Source organism: Sciurus vulgaris (genome assembly GCF_902686455.1).
Source record: "Sciurus vulgaris genome assembly, chromosome: 1".
NCBI classification, from domain to species: Eukaryota; Metazoa; Chordata; class Mammalia; order Rodentia; family Sciuridae; genus Sciurus; species Sciurus vulgaris.
In genome coordinates, this window is record NC_136461.1 from 23463666 (window position 1) to 23478773 (window position 15108).

Genomic DNA, 15108 nt, shown 5'->3' on the forward strand with positions numbered 1-15108 from the left:
AGCTTAAAACACATTAATGGCTTCCAAAGTTCTTAACATGGCCCACAAAGCCATGGCGGTCTGACCCCTGCTCACCTCTCCCACCTCATCCCCAACACTCTCCCTCACTCTGCATTCTGGCACTGTCAGCCTTTTATACTACCTTCCTTCCCACCCAGCGCTCTTGTCCATTTTGCTCCTTCTAGCCGGGGATGCTCCTGATCACCCAACACCTCTGCCTATTTATTTCCACACCAGATTTCTAATCAACATAACTTCTTCAAGGAAGCCTTCCCCAAAACAAATCCCCTCTCATAAGACAGATATCCACTTCCTCTGTGTTCCCATAGCACTAGGTACCTTTCCTTCAGGTTTACCCAATTTTTTAGTTGTTGATGGATATTTAATTATTTATATCACATTATATATATGTGATGCCAAGAATAGAACCCAGTGCCTCACACATGCTAGGCAAGCGCTCTACCACTGAGCTACAATCCCAACCCTCCAATTTTTGTATTACACTTTCTGTGTGTGTGTTGCTGGGGCAGGTACTGGGTATTGAACCTAGGGGCACTTTATCACTAAGCTATATCCCTTCCCCCATTTCTTTTTAAATTTTTGAGATAAGGTCTCCCTGCCTAGGTTGACCTGCCTTCAGCCTCCTGAGCAGCTGGGATTCCAAGTGTGTACACCACATGCAACAAATTATATATTTATTTGATTACCACCTATCTCCTCACTAGACTGCAAGTCCCATGAAGACAGGGGCCAGATGGATTTTTAGATCACAATTGCATTCCATGAGCCTACAGCAAACACCTTACCCATACTGAGTGCTGAATAAATCTCTGTTAAAATCCGGAATGAATTCTCTCCCTTAAGAATTTGAACTGAAGGCCCCTGGGGCGGAGCTCAGTGGTAGAACACTTGTTTAGCATGTGCAAGGCCCTGGGTTCAATCTCCAACACCACAAAAAAGCAGTGATTCTCTCCTTCCCCTCCAAAATAACCCCAGAGTTTAAAAGAATAAGTGCTGGTTAAGGAAGGGGCAACAGCATCGAGAAGCACAAAAAAAAATTTTATCACCAACCTGGTGTACTCTCTTGAAGAACATGCTTGTAGAATTGTTTTGCATGTTTTATTTCATTTAGGCTAAGGTAAAACCTTTTGTGCCAGTTCCCGCAGTCCTAGCTGCTTGGGAGTCTTGAGCCCAGGAGTTGGTGGACAGCCTGGGCAACACAGACAACGTTACCAAAAGAAACGAAAAACCTTTTGCTATAATAATGTCCAGGTCTTTCTGAAGGAATCTTCAATGCGCTAGCAGATTAGCTTGAGCACATTCAATGATACTGATAGCTAGTGGTTTTCAATATATTTCTATTTACTTATTCAGAATGTGAGGAGACAACTGAATTACACAGCATCTTTGGAATAATACAGAAGGGACAGCAGGATGCAGTTGCAAATATTTTGTATCCTTCTCACAGAGTCCAATCCTCAAAATGCACAGCTAATTATTGATGAAACCAAAGTAATAAACTTTGGCTAACCTGACTGGTTAAAGATACGGGAGAGGAAATCATTAAAATATTAAGCGTATGTTTTGGAAAATGAATCTTTTTTCCCCCTCAGTTTTACTAAAACACAGTACTTTTCAGTAACTGACTCCAGCATAAGGCACTAAAAACTCATGTAGTTTACAGAATTTTTGTTTGTGTAGGAACAGTGAAAATTTGGTGAGTTACTATTTTAGCAAATGTACAACCTGATGTTGGGACTCTAAATATTAGAGACATGTCAAAAAAGAAGCCTGATGTACAATGAATTTTTGTATTTGGAAATACAAAATCTGCTGTGCTACTAATTTCGTATTAACGAATAATTATGTTCTCTTTATCTTGGCCTCGCTCAGGTTTTCCTGTTCAAAAGAAATGCTCGTGACCTGCAAAGGTTTAGAAAAGGTTAGCCCCGACTAAAATAACTACTTCAATAAAGAGGGAAAATTCTGTGGAAATTTCTTACATTTGACGTTGCTGAACTTAAGTACAATAATGTCACATGCACTTATTCAGTAATTGTAGGCACGCCTAAGTCCCTCCCTCTTTCCTAAACCAATTTCCCCACATCCTAGAAATCCAGCCCTTCTGCCCTCCGGAGGCGCCTTTCCCAACGTAAAGTACAATTTTAAAATTAAGCTCTTGACTAAAATAATGATCCGCAGCCAACTGCCAGGGAATCTGGGCACCCCGGAGCCTCTGGAGGGTGCAGCGGGGTGTGGGCAAGGGCAGGGGGAGTGGGCGAAGCTGCTGGTTGGTGCCTGAAATCTGTGCGTTGCCCCTTTAATTGTGTCCCCAGCCCTCGGGCGTTTCTGTCCAACGCCCACGTCAGCAAATACCTTTTGTTTCTCTCACGTTGGGGCTACTTGTTTTAGGGCGCAAAGGAACGGCTTCGGAAGGGGGTCTTTCCCCCGCCGAGAACCGGGAACCTTCCCCGCCCGCGCGCGCGACCGGCCGGTGCGCCGCGGCCCGCGGTAAGTGGCTGCGCGCCGCGCGGGCGGAGGGCGGGCGGGGCGTCGGGGCTGCCGGGACCGGCCCGCGAGCCTGGCTGCGGGCGGCGGCGCGGGCGGCGGCGGCGCGGGCTCGGACGGCCCGGCCGGCGGCGGCGGCAGCGCTGGGACGCGGCCCCGGGCGCGCCGCCCGCAGGCGTCGCCGGCCCGAGAGCGGCGGGAGGCGCAGAGGCGAGCGGGCGCCATTTGCAGCCCGGGGCGCAGCGCGGCGGCGGCGCGCGGCTCCGAGGGCTGGGGACCGTCACAAAGGAGGCGCGGGCGGCGGCGGTGGCCCTGGCCTGCGGCCGGGTGGCCCGCGGCGGGCGGTGGCGGGCGCCGCCTCCGGGCCGCCCGTGCCCGCGCCCGCCCGCACCTCCCGCCCGCCGGCCGGCCCTGCCTGCGCGCCCGGGAGGGGCTGCGGGACAATGGCCGCGCCGTCGCCGCCCGCGCCCGCGCCCGCTCCGCCGCCCGGCCCGGCCCGGCCCCGGGGAAAGGCGGGAAGGCGCGCGGAGCCTCCTGGCGGCGGCGGCGGGAAGCCGGCGGGGGACCGTGCCGGGCGTGTCTGGAGCCGTCGGGCGCCGCGCACTCGGGCGGGTGGGTGGCTGTCGGGCTCCGGCTGCCGGCGCAGCGACGGGCGGCCGCCGTGCGGGGCGCTGCCCGGGGAGAGAGCCCCTTGGGCGGCAGCCCGTTTCTCAGTGCAGCCTCCATTCCGTGGGCGTATATCATGATACGACAGCCCTGGGCTCAGGACCGGAGGGAGACGGCTACTCCTAATAAGAACTGAGCCCCAAGCATTCGTGTCACGACCCAACCGTACCCACGCGCCTCCCACCCAGGGAGACGGCCTCTTTTGTAAATTAGCGGTTTGGCCCCCTTCCCGTTCGGATGAGCTTATTTATCTTTGTACCAGTAGCCATATTCCACACCTTTCCAAGACGTGTTTGGAATCGGATTCACACCTAGTGGGCTCCAAACCACACGCGCCAGTATCACCTCTATTCTTAATAAACCTTTATATTTGCAGATCTCTGTGTAGTAAACGGAATGCTTGCACATACATGGAATCTTACACTTAATTTCACATACAACAACCACCCGATCAGGCTATTGGTTATTCCACTTGGCAGAGGGAATATATGCTAAGGCTGGAGATTCCCCCAGGCCAGGAGCTGAGTGATGCCAACCTCCCCATGCCTCCTGTTAGGACTGTTCGGAGGAAACCACCGGAGCAGTCTCCAGAAGCTTTAAAAAACCTTCACTAACCTTTATCATTCAAATATTATTTTTAGATAACCCCCCCCCCCCAGTACTGGACATTGAACCCGTGGACCTCCAACACGCTAAGCAAGCACTCTTAACCACTGTCATTTTTTGAAATTTTTATTTTGAGACAGGGTCTTGCTAGTTTGCCCACTCTGGCCTTAAAGTTTCTATCTTCCTGCCTCAGCCTCCCCAGTGGGTTACAGGTGTGTGCCACCCGGGATAGAAAAAACAATTTCTAGCAGGTTTAACTCTTTCAGTGACATAATTGTATGTTAATATTTAAAGGGTTTGATGTAAATTTTTTGATACTGTGGAGGGAAGTTTTTGTTACTTCTCTGCTCAAAATTGGGCATTTGCTCCCCATCTTATGCATACTAAAAGCCAAAGACCCATTAATAGTTTCCAAGACCCTGCAGGAACTGGTTGCACCCTTTCTACTCTCTCATAATCTGCCCCCACTTTCTGATTCCATCTCCCATTGCCCTCCCCATCCCTCCTTTGAGGTTCTTCCAACACCTCTTTGCTTGTTCCACCTCAGCGCCTTTGCACTTTCCATTCCATTTGCCTGAAGTACTTTTCACTCAGACACCCACATGAGACTCTCTTACCTGCTTTGGACAAATATCACAATGAGACTTTTCAAATTTGGGGTTTGATTCTTTTAAATGTTTTTATACTTAATTCGTGGTCTTTCCTGTCTTGGTCCATTTGTGCTGCTACAATGAAATACCTGAAACTGGGTAATTTATAAAGAAGAGAAATTTATTACTTAACAGTTGTGGATACCCAAGATACTGGAAGATCAAGGCCCTGGCAGTGCTATCTGTGTCAGGTGAAGGCTGCTCTCTACTTCCAAAATGGTACCTTGTTGTTCCATTCTCCAGAGAGGATGAACATTGTGTCCTCCCATAGCAGAAGGGAGGGACGGGATGGAAGGGGCAAATTCACTCCTTGGAGTCCTTTCATTAGGGTTCTCTTCCCCTCTATGTGGCAAACCCTCAGACCTAATAATCTTCTAAAGGCTCCTCAATGAGGCTTAAGTTGTAATGTGAATTTTGTAAACTATCACTAGTAAGTGTTTTAGTACTTAATCCTTAATCTTCCAGTTACAAAAGATGTTTATCCACCAGAGGATACTTTGACCACTCCAGTTAACGGAAGTTTTTGATCCAGGACAATTTTTTTTTTTTTTTTTTTTTTTTTTTGCAGTGCTGAGGATTGAACCCAGGGCCTTAGTGCTTGTGAGGCAGGCACTCTACCAACTGAGCCACATCCCCAGCCTGATCCAGGGCTTTTTGCTAGAGGGATGCTAATGAGATTCATTCTGGTGACCCTGATGGGACACACCAGTTCTAGATTAATGCTGTCTACCTTAAAACAGGTGGTCTTCCAGACTTAAATCTTCAGTTTGCTCAGAGGAGAACGTGTCTTTTCTCTCTATTCCAAAGACCTTCAAACTTAATGGTTCCTAAAACATGTAATTGTTTTTTTCCGACCACTTTTTTAAAGGTCATTGAACTTAATGGGAATCTTGAATTCTGTAATAATCTTAAATCTACAATAGATATTTAACTCTTAGGGATATTTAGAATGTTTCCATTTGACTTTTCGATGTCTCACATGAATTAGTCGAAACTTGCTATTTCAACTTATAAAATCAATGTACTGAAACAAAATCTGAAATGTATCACCCATATCCGTTACTATCACACATTCTGAAAATAAACGTTTCTTAATGCGTCAAGAGGACTATTACAACTGTAAGTTACGTTAAAGTCCTGTAGATGTGAATATCATAACTGACCCCCATGTACAGGACATTTCCTATTTTTTTGAAAAATTCCCTCCCTTTTGCTACTTCCTCAGTCTGCACCACCATTGTCTTAGTAAATTCTTCACCATTTCTTGTTTTCAACAATTGCGTCAGCCTTTAAGTTGTTATTTCTTGTCCTCGCCTCTCTGGTCCTGTTTCTTCCATATTTCTCAGATTCTTTGGGTATGCAAGTTGGATCATCATCTCAGTAATACCTGCGATTCATTGGGCCCTAACTCCGTGGCAGGCACTGTTCTGGCGGATTGTGTAGGTCCTGGTGGGCAGAGGAGGGCAGGATTTAGGCTTATTGGCTTTGGGGTCAGTCTGCCTGCATTCTAATCTGCTGACTTGCTCATTGTGCAGTTTTGAAGATATCTTTTTAATCTCTCTCTGCCTTTGTTTCTTTACCTACACAGTGGGAATCACGGCAATATTTACCTCATAAGGCCATTGTGAGGACTGAAGTAAGATAATGAGTGTCAATTGCTTAGCTATTTATTTTGAAATCTAACCCACATACCATATATACAATTCAGCCTTTAGAAATGTACAGTTTAGAGTATTCTGGTACATTTACAAAGTTGTGCAACCATCACCACCCTCTAATTCAAGAATATTTTCATCACTGCCAAAAGAAACCCCACAGTTAGTAACAGGCAATCCCTATTCGTATGTCTCCCTAGTCCCTGAGAACTACCACTACTTTCTGAATCTATGGATCTCCCCATTCTGGACATTTTATATAAATTAAATCATAAAACATGGTCTTTGTGACTTGCTTCTTTCACTTTGTATGAGGTTTTTAATGTTCATTCATGTAACGTGTATCATTATTTCATTCTTTTTATGACTGAATTATAGTTCATTGTATGGGTATTCTGCATTTTTGTTTATCTGTTTGTCTATTGGTGGACACTTGGGTTGTTTCTACCATTGATTGATTGATGGTTTGATTGATCGATGGTACTGGGGATTGAACCTGGGGCTCTTGACCACCGACCTACATCCCCAGTCTGTTTTTTATATTTTGTTTTGAGACAGAGCCCCTCTAAGTTATTTAGGATCATGCTGAGTTACTGTGGCTGGTCTCAAACTTGTGATCCTCATCCCTCAGCCTCCCATGCCACTGGGATTACAGGCATGCACCACCATACCCAACTGTTTTTACCTTTTAGCTCTTATGAGTAATACTCCTGTAAACATTTGTATATAATCATCTGTGTGGACAGATGTTTTATTCTCTAGAATATATACCTAGGAGTGGACTTTTGGGGCCATTTGGCCATTTGGTTTCATAATTTAAGGAACTGTCAGACTTTCCAAAGTGTTGGTACCCTTTTCTATGTCCTCCGGCAATATAGGAAAGCGGGATGTCTTCACATCCTGGCCAAAGCTGTTTTTATTTTGTTTCTTTTTCTTTTTTCTTTCTTCATTTGCAACACAGGGGATTGAACCCAGAGCCTCACACATGCTAGGCAAGCACTTTACTACTGAGTGACGTGCCCAGCCCTTGTTATTTTTATTGGCCCAACCCAACTTACCCGATACTTCCAGGCATGGTTATTTGCCTCTTGGGTTTATAATTCTCACCTACTGTGAATATTTTCTTCATTGTATTATAATCTTCTTTAAAAACCTTTCTCTCTTCCTTTCTGTCTGACCTTTTTTTTTCTTTCTTTCTTTTTTTTTTTTTTGGTACTGGGGATCGAACCTAGGACCTTGTGCATGTTAGGCAAGTGCTCTATCACTGAGCTCTCCCTCCAGCCCAAGAACACTGACTTTTGACATGTCATTCATCTTTGTATTCCCAGGGTCACGTATAGCCTGTCACACAGTAGCTGGTCAATGAATGTATCGTGTGTGTGTGTGTGTGTGTGTGTGTGTGTGTGTGTGTGTGTACATGCGTGTGTGCGTGTGTGGTACTGGGGGGTTGAATTTAGGGGTTCTCTACCACTGAGCTATATCTCCATCCCTTTTTAAGGCAGGTCTCACTAAGTAACCAAGGCTGGCATGGAACTTACTGCCTCAGCCTCCAGATTCACCGAGTTACCACACACACCAACCAATACTTCTTTTTTTGGTACTAGGGGGTTGAACCCAGAGGTGCTATACCACTGAGCTATACTCCTTACCCTTTTTATTTATTTATTTTTTAAAATTTGAGAGTGAGTCTTAAGGACTCACTAAATTGCTGAGACTGGTCTCAAATTTGCAGTCCTCCTGCCTCAGCCTCCAGAATCACTGGGACTCCAGGTGTGCATCATTGTACTGGGCAATAAATACAAATTGAATGAATGTATCTCACCTTTCAGTTTAGCTGTCTGCCCTCATCATAAAAATAGAATAAAACATTTTGTGCTGTAAAAAATATAGGAAAAGAAATTGGGTATAACTGTATGGAGTTCGGAACAGTGCAAAATTAATTATTGAATCAAAAGATGAAATAGCTTTTTTGTAATTATTTTTCTAGCTCTCCAGAAAAATCCCTGCTGCTTTGAGTGCTGTGGCTCTCAGCTGCATATGTGAAGTATGGAGGGTTTGGCAGAGGCTTTGTATCACCTTCAGATTCCTCTGTCTCACTGGCACTGTTGGATAAGGTGCAATATGAAATTCTTATAATTTCAGAATATTTGGAGAAAATTTTATTCCAAAATCTGCAATTTTCCTTTCACCATCAGAACACACTTTGGCAAACCAATCCAGGCCTTGAACTTTCCATCCTCCTGCCTCAGCCTCCTAACTCGGATTACAGGCACATGCCACCGTGCTCAGCTGTGATCACCTCTATAAAATGGCATTCTGAAAGCCACAAGAAAATGCATGGTAATAAAATTCTAAAATGCTTGCTTTTTCTACCAAGTAAAAGCAGTGTTTTAAAGTGGCTTGCTTAATTAATAATAATAATGGTGATGATAGTAACCAACATTTGTCTAGGGCTTGTTATAAAAGGACAGTGTTATAAGCACTATACTTGGATTATCTTCTTATTTACTCTGTCCCACAACTTTCTGAGCTGTCCCCATCTTACAGATGAAGAAACTAAGGCACAGAGAAGCTAACTTCCAGGTTACCCAGTTAGTGTTTATACAGCCAGAATTTGCATGCAGTCAGTCTCATTCCAAGTGTACCCCAGAGTACACTGCCTGATGGGCAGCTCACAGACACTGCTCACCCCCCTGCTTAATTTTTTGGGGGGAATACCAGGGATTGAACCCAGAGGCACTTTAATCACTGAGCCCTTTTAAAATATTTTATTTAGAGACAGGCTCTTGCTAAATTGCTTAGGGCCTCCCTGCCTTCCTGAGGCTGGGTTTGAACTTGTGATCCTCCTGCCTCAGCCTCCTAAACTGCTGGGATACCGGCTTGCCCCACCATGCCTGGCTCCTCCTGCTTAAATATTGAGGAAAATAATGTACCAATATAATGTCTGGATCTCGATGCAGAAAATAGAAACTACTCTAGTATTTTAAGTAGAAAAGGAGTTAATAAAGAATTGGATGCTTATAATATCAGAAGAGCTGAGGGGAGTGGGCTCCGGGTTAAGCCTTCAGAAATGATTCCCAGAACAAGATTGCCCAGGGGCGCACTAGGGAGGGAATGAGGAGGCTATCAGTGACATTGCTCACTGCAGTTGAGTATCAGCTGCTACTGCTCACCTGCCCCTCAACACCACCAAATAGTGACTGCCGTCTTCATCACATTTGTCTCCTCGCAACCATGGAGTTCTTGACACTGGGACACTTCCATTAATGTGCTTGCTGGCATTGACAGCCGCAACGCGGGAAGATGGTTCCTGTCTCATTTTTGTCTTCTAAATCTCAACAGAGTAAGATAGTAGAATGAAACAGACAGTATTACCCTGTATATGTATGGTTTCATGAATGGTGTGAATCTACATTGTGTACAACCATAGAAACGAAAAGTTGTACCCCATTTGTGTACAATGAATCAAAATGCAGTCTGTAAAAATAAAAAAGATTTTAATAAAAAATAAAGACAAATAATACATGTTACATTAAAAAAAAAAAGAATATGCACTTTTTAGCTTTCTACAAGGAAGTTAGAAAGGATGCTAGTGTGAATTCACAAAGCTACTCTAATATCCTCTAGGGTAGAACTTGGTGATTATTCCTAAAAATGACATTTCACCAGCATATAAAAGCTGTTTTGAAGGCACAGACAGTGTTCAACAACCAGCTTTACACCCTGCCACTCGGTGCTGGGGATTGAACCCGCTCTCTACCACTGAGCTGCGTCTCCATTCCCAACCAGTTCTCTTTAAAAGCTACAGAATTAAGCCGGCTGTGGCAATGCAGACCTGTAATCCCAGCAGCTCTGGATGCTGAGACAGGAGAATCGTGAATTCAAAACCAGTCTCGGCAACAGCAAAGCACTAAGCAACTCAGTGAGACCCTGTCTAAATAAAATACAAAATAGGACTGGGGATGTGGCTCAGTGGCCAAGTGCTCCCGAGTTCAATCCCTGGAACCACCCCCCAAACATTAGTTTTTGCTGGCCACCATGCAGACCCAGCACTGTATTAGTTAATATGCTTTTAAGTAACACTGTCAAAGTTGTGAAGCTGTCAAAGTAACACCATGCTCTGAGTGCCCTCCTATCACATTAGGACTTGATGACAGATGCACTTTCGCATGGCAAGGAGTTGTTCTCAAAACCCATTAATTTTGTTCCCCTGAACTGCAGAATCCTAGTTTATCCTTAAATTCAGTTCTGCTGTTTTTATTGTTGGTGTTTCCTAAAATCCCTTTCATAGCCAATTCTATTTCTTATTGTACCTTGAATGTAGTAGTGGATAATCCATGTCTGAGGTTTGTTGCTTCCCACCCCATCACCTTTTGCTCTCATACTGTTTTGGGCCTTTTATTTGAAGTTCTTTTGGGGGCTGGGGATGTAGCTCAATGGCAGAGTGTTTGCCTAGCAGATACTGAGGCACTGGGATCAAGCCCCAACACTGCAAAAAAAAAAAAGTTCTTTTTGTTTCTCACATCATCTCCGCTATAGGGACAAATATGGGGTTTTGTTTGTTTGTTTCTTCCTAGTAACCTTTGCCAATCAAAAGAAGGAATCCCACTGCATTTTATGGAATGCTCTGATCATCTTGGCTCCCTTCTCTTTTGGTTGAGGCTTAGAAATTGTTTCCCAAATCTCTGTCAGCAGTGTTTTGAACAGTTTGTTGCCAGAATTCAGACCCCCTCAGGAATAGGTAGTTGGTGCCTTTGTTTTTACTAGATAAAGTATATAAAGTATTTTTGAATAGTTCTACTTTCTTAGTGGTGTTTTCAGGATCTCAGTTAAAAATTCATGAATTCCCGTGTTCTCCTGAGTGCCCATCGACAGATGAATAAAGAAAGAAAAGTGTGGTATTGTGTACTCAATGAAATACTATTTAGCCTTTAAAAAGAAGGAAATTCTGCCGGGCATGGTGATGCACTCCTGGAATCCCAACAATGCAGGAGGCTGAGGCAGGAAGATCGCAAGTTCAGGACCAGCTTCAGCAACTTAAGGAGACCCTTTCTCAAAATAAAAACCAGAAAGTTCTGGGGATGTAATTCAGTGCTGGAGCACCCCTGGGTTCGATTTCCAGTACAAAAAAAGAAAAAAGAAAAAAAGAAGAGGGAAATAGCTCAGAGGTAGAATGCTAGCCTTGTATTCATAAGGCCCTGAGTTCAACCCCTAGCACTGCAAGATCAATAAATAAAGTGAAATAAGAAGGAAATTTTGTCATGCTATGTGGATGGAATTGGAGAGCATTGTGTTGCATGAAAAAAGCCAGGCAGGGAAGGACAAATACACATGCTCTACACTGCTATGTAGAACCTAAAATAATCAAATCCATGAAAACAGTAAAAGCATGTTTACTAGAGGCTGGAGACTGGGGGATGGAAAGAGAAAGGGGACATTCTTAGGCAGGAGGAATGCAGTTGTTTATTTTTTCCCCATCTATTGCACAGTGCCCATATCACTAATAGTAGTGTTCTGTACATTTCAAAATTGCTGAGAGTATATTTCAAATATCCTCATGACAAAGTATAAATATTTGAGATGACACATATGCTAATTAGATTGATTTAATTATACCACATTGCTACATCCCCAGCCCTTTTTACTTTATTTTGAGACAGAGTCTTGGTAAATTGCGCAGACTGGGCTCAAACTTGCCATCCTCCTGCCTCAGCCTCCCGAGTCACTGGGATAACAGGCATGCACCACAACTCCTTCCTGACTGAAACTGCTTTTGGAAACGATCATACTTGGTACATCTGTGATTGCAAAAACATGACATCAGTTTGTACCCCACAAATAATAATTATAAATAATTATAAGTTATAAAATCATAAATTGTTTGTAAAATTGTTTTAAAATTATCATTATAAATTGTTTATTTCAGCCAGGCACAGTTGCACATGACTGTAATCCCAGTGGCTCAGGAGGCTGAGGCAGAAAGATTGCAAGTTCAAAGCCAGCCTCAGCAACTTAGTGAGGCCCTGTCCCAAAATAAAAAATAAAAAAAGGGCTGGGGATGTGGCACAGTGGTTAAGCATCCATGGGTTCAATTCCTGGTACCAAAATAAAATACAATTAAATTAAAACAAATTGTTTATTTAAAAAATTCAAAAAGTTGTTTCAGTTGGCTTTCTTTTTTATACTCGACTATATTTTTAATAAGCATATAATTCTTTTGTAGTTGGAAAAAATTATTATAAAAAGTGATTACAGCCAGATACAGTGATACAGATGTGTAATCCCAGCAACTCTGGAGGTGAAAGCGAGAGGATCACAAGTTTGAGGCCAACCCTAACAACTTAGTGAGATCCTGTCTCAAAATTTAAAAAGGGGTGAGGATGTTATTCAATAGTATAATGCCACTGGGTTCAATCCCTAGTACAAAAAAAAAAAAAAGTGATTCCTTGAATTCGTCAACATTATTTTAGTGAGAATTCTTAGCTTAATTAATTGGCTTAACAGACATCAAATTCATTTTCCAGTGCTTATAGAAATAAAGCACTCTACATTAATAAAACCATAATGGTCCACGCAAAAAACAGAATTTTTTTCTTTATAATGGAAAGCTTTGGACAGAACCCAGGGGAGCTCTACCACTCAGCTATACCCCTAACCCTTTTTATTTTATTTTGAGACAGAGCCTTGCTTAATTGCCCAGGCTGGCCTCAAACTTATGATCCTCCTGCCTCAGCCTCCCAAGTCACTGGGATCACAGGTATGCACCACAACTCCTTCCTGGCTGAAACTGCTCTCTAAAATGACATTAATTATTATATCTGGGGTTGCAAAACATGGTGCACTCTGATACAGTCTGGCAAATTGAAAGAGTTATGGAAGATCTGAGTGACTTGTGGATTTTCTGAACCATATATACAGTAGAATTTTTTTCCTTTCTTCCCTCAGAATTATACAGCTTTTAAGATATGTTGAATTTTTTAAGTTGACTCTTTAAAGCTATTGTGTTCGGTTCTCTTGCAAATCATACTGATGTCACTTGAAGGAGAAGGGCAAGAGGACTTATGTTGCTGTCTTGGTAGTGTCTGCTGGCCTGCCTTGGAAAAGTCTGTCATCTTAAGAAGTTTATTTTATTGTCAAAGTTAAAAAGTGTGTTTGCTTTCAATTTGTCATAATTTATTATCTCTCGTCTTGCAGACTTCAATATTGAGATTAAATATACACATAAATACATATATATGTTTAATCTCAATAAACAAAATTGATGGCCAAATGATTTTTTTCAATAATAATCTATGCCAGATTATCTATTTTTACATGTTGAAAAATGATACCCTATAGATGCTTCCGTATAATTTATTTAAATAAATATGTATTATGTATTTTAGTAGATGTTTCTCTTATTACAAAAGTACATTTTAAATAGCTATTTTCTCTCTCCACAGGACAGTTCTCCATACACAGACTGTGTTTGACTTGGAATCTTCACTTTTTACTCCATTCAACTGATTTAACAGGGTTCAAGAGCAGCATTCATAAATTTCCAGGTATGGGGGTATATATATAGATAGCTATATAAAAAAATATATATATATGTAAATTCTTGGTACCATTGAACCCAGGGTCTTTTTTTTGGTGGTGCTGGGGATTGAACACAGGGCCTCATGCTTGCAAGGCAAGCACTCTACCAACTGAGCTATCTCCCCAGCCCTAAACCCAGGGTCTTGAGTATGCTAAGAACATGCTCTACAACTGAGCAACAATTTCAACCCACAAATGAAAATTTATAATTCTTGTTTTTATACCTCACTTAAAGATATACACACACAAAGTAAATTTTATAACTGTAGATTTTTATATATCAGAGAATGAATTTATTGCTTTAAAACACACTTGATGAGACATCAATCAGCATTCTAGCTGGGGATGGTGGTGTATGCCTATAGTCTCAGCTACTCGGGGTAGAGGCAGGAAGATCACTTCAGCCCGCAAGTTTGAGACAGACTGTGCAACAAAGCAAGACTTTGTCTCGAAGAAGGAAGAAAAACTTAGAATATTCATCATTCTGATCGTCTTGGCCAGTTCTTCACACTCACTTATTGTTAAAAATTGTTCTAAGGGTAATTTATCTTGATTAATGTCTTATCTCTCTTCTTATGGATCTGGAGTTTGAATGCAGGGCCTAATAATACCTGTTAGGCTTCACTCCCAACTTCCTTGTTCCCTGGACCTTTTTTTGCTGAGACAGTGTCTTGCTAAGGTTTCCAGGTTGGCCTTAAATTTGCAGTCTTCTTGCTTCAGCCTCTGAACCCAGTTTGACAAACCTCCTTTATTTTTGGGGGGGCAGGGGCAGGTAGTGGGAATTGAACCCAGAGTTTAGGCATGCTGGGTAAGTGCTCTACCACTGGGCTATATTCCCCAGGACCCTGACTGATCTCTTAAAAGAAATGTAGTGTAACGTTGGGCACAGTGGTGTATACTCATAATCCTAATAGCTTGGGAGGCTTAGGCAGGAGGATTGGGAGTTCAAAACTAACTTCAGCAATTTAGTAAGACCCTCAGCAACTGAGCAAGACCCCATCTCAAAATAAAAAAAATAAAAAGGATCAGGGATACGATTTAGGAGTTAAGCACACGTGTGTTCAATCCCCAGTACCAAAAAAAGAAAAAGAAAGAAAAGTAGCATATTTTTCTGAACATGGGCTAGATTTTTAATTCATGGCCTCTCTTGTATATGAACTTCTTCCATTCTGCCTTAATCAAAGACTTCTAATATAATGAGCTGAAGATGATCTACACCAGTCCTTTCAATTTGCCAGGAAGAATGTACCTAGAAAGGCAGTAACTTGTACTATAGACATACAGTTCATTTAGTGTTAAAAATAGAGTCAGAATTCTGATCTCCCAAAGTTATGTCATGCAACTTTGGAGTCACTGTCTAGGTTAATGTCCTGTTCTGTAAAATGGGGCTAATAATACCATCTACCTGAGTGGTTGCTATATGTAAGGATTAAATGAGACCATGA

At 42.7% G+C, this 15108-nt stretch overlaps 1 protein-coding gene across 1 annotated transcript in view; it reads left to right on the forward strand.

Moving 5' to 3' along the window:
- Positions 1-2208: 2208 nt before the first annotated feature.
- Positions 2209-15108, forward strand: part of ZBTB8A (zinc finger and BTB domain containing 8A) — a 41547-nt gene continuing 28647 nt past the window's right edge. The window contains 2 exon segments of the mRNA XM_079152337.1: positions 2209-2511; positions 13528-13629. The gene's annotated coding sequence lies outside the window, so the exon portion shown is untranslated.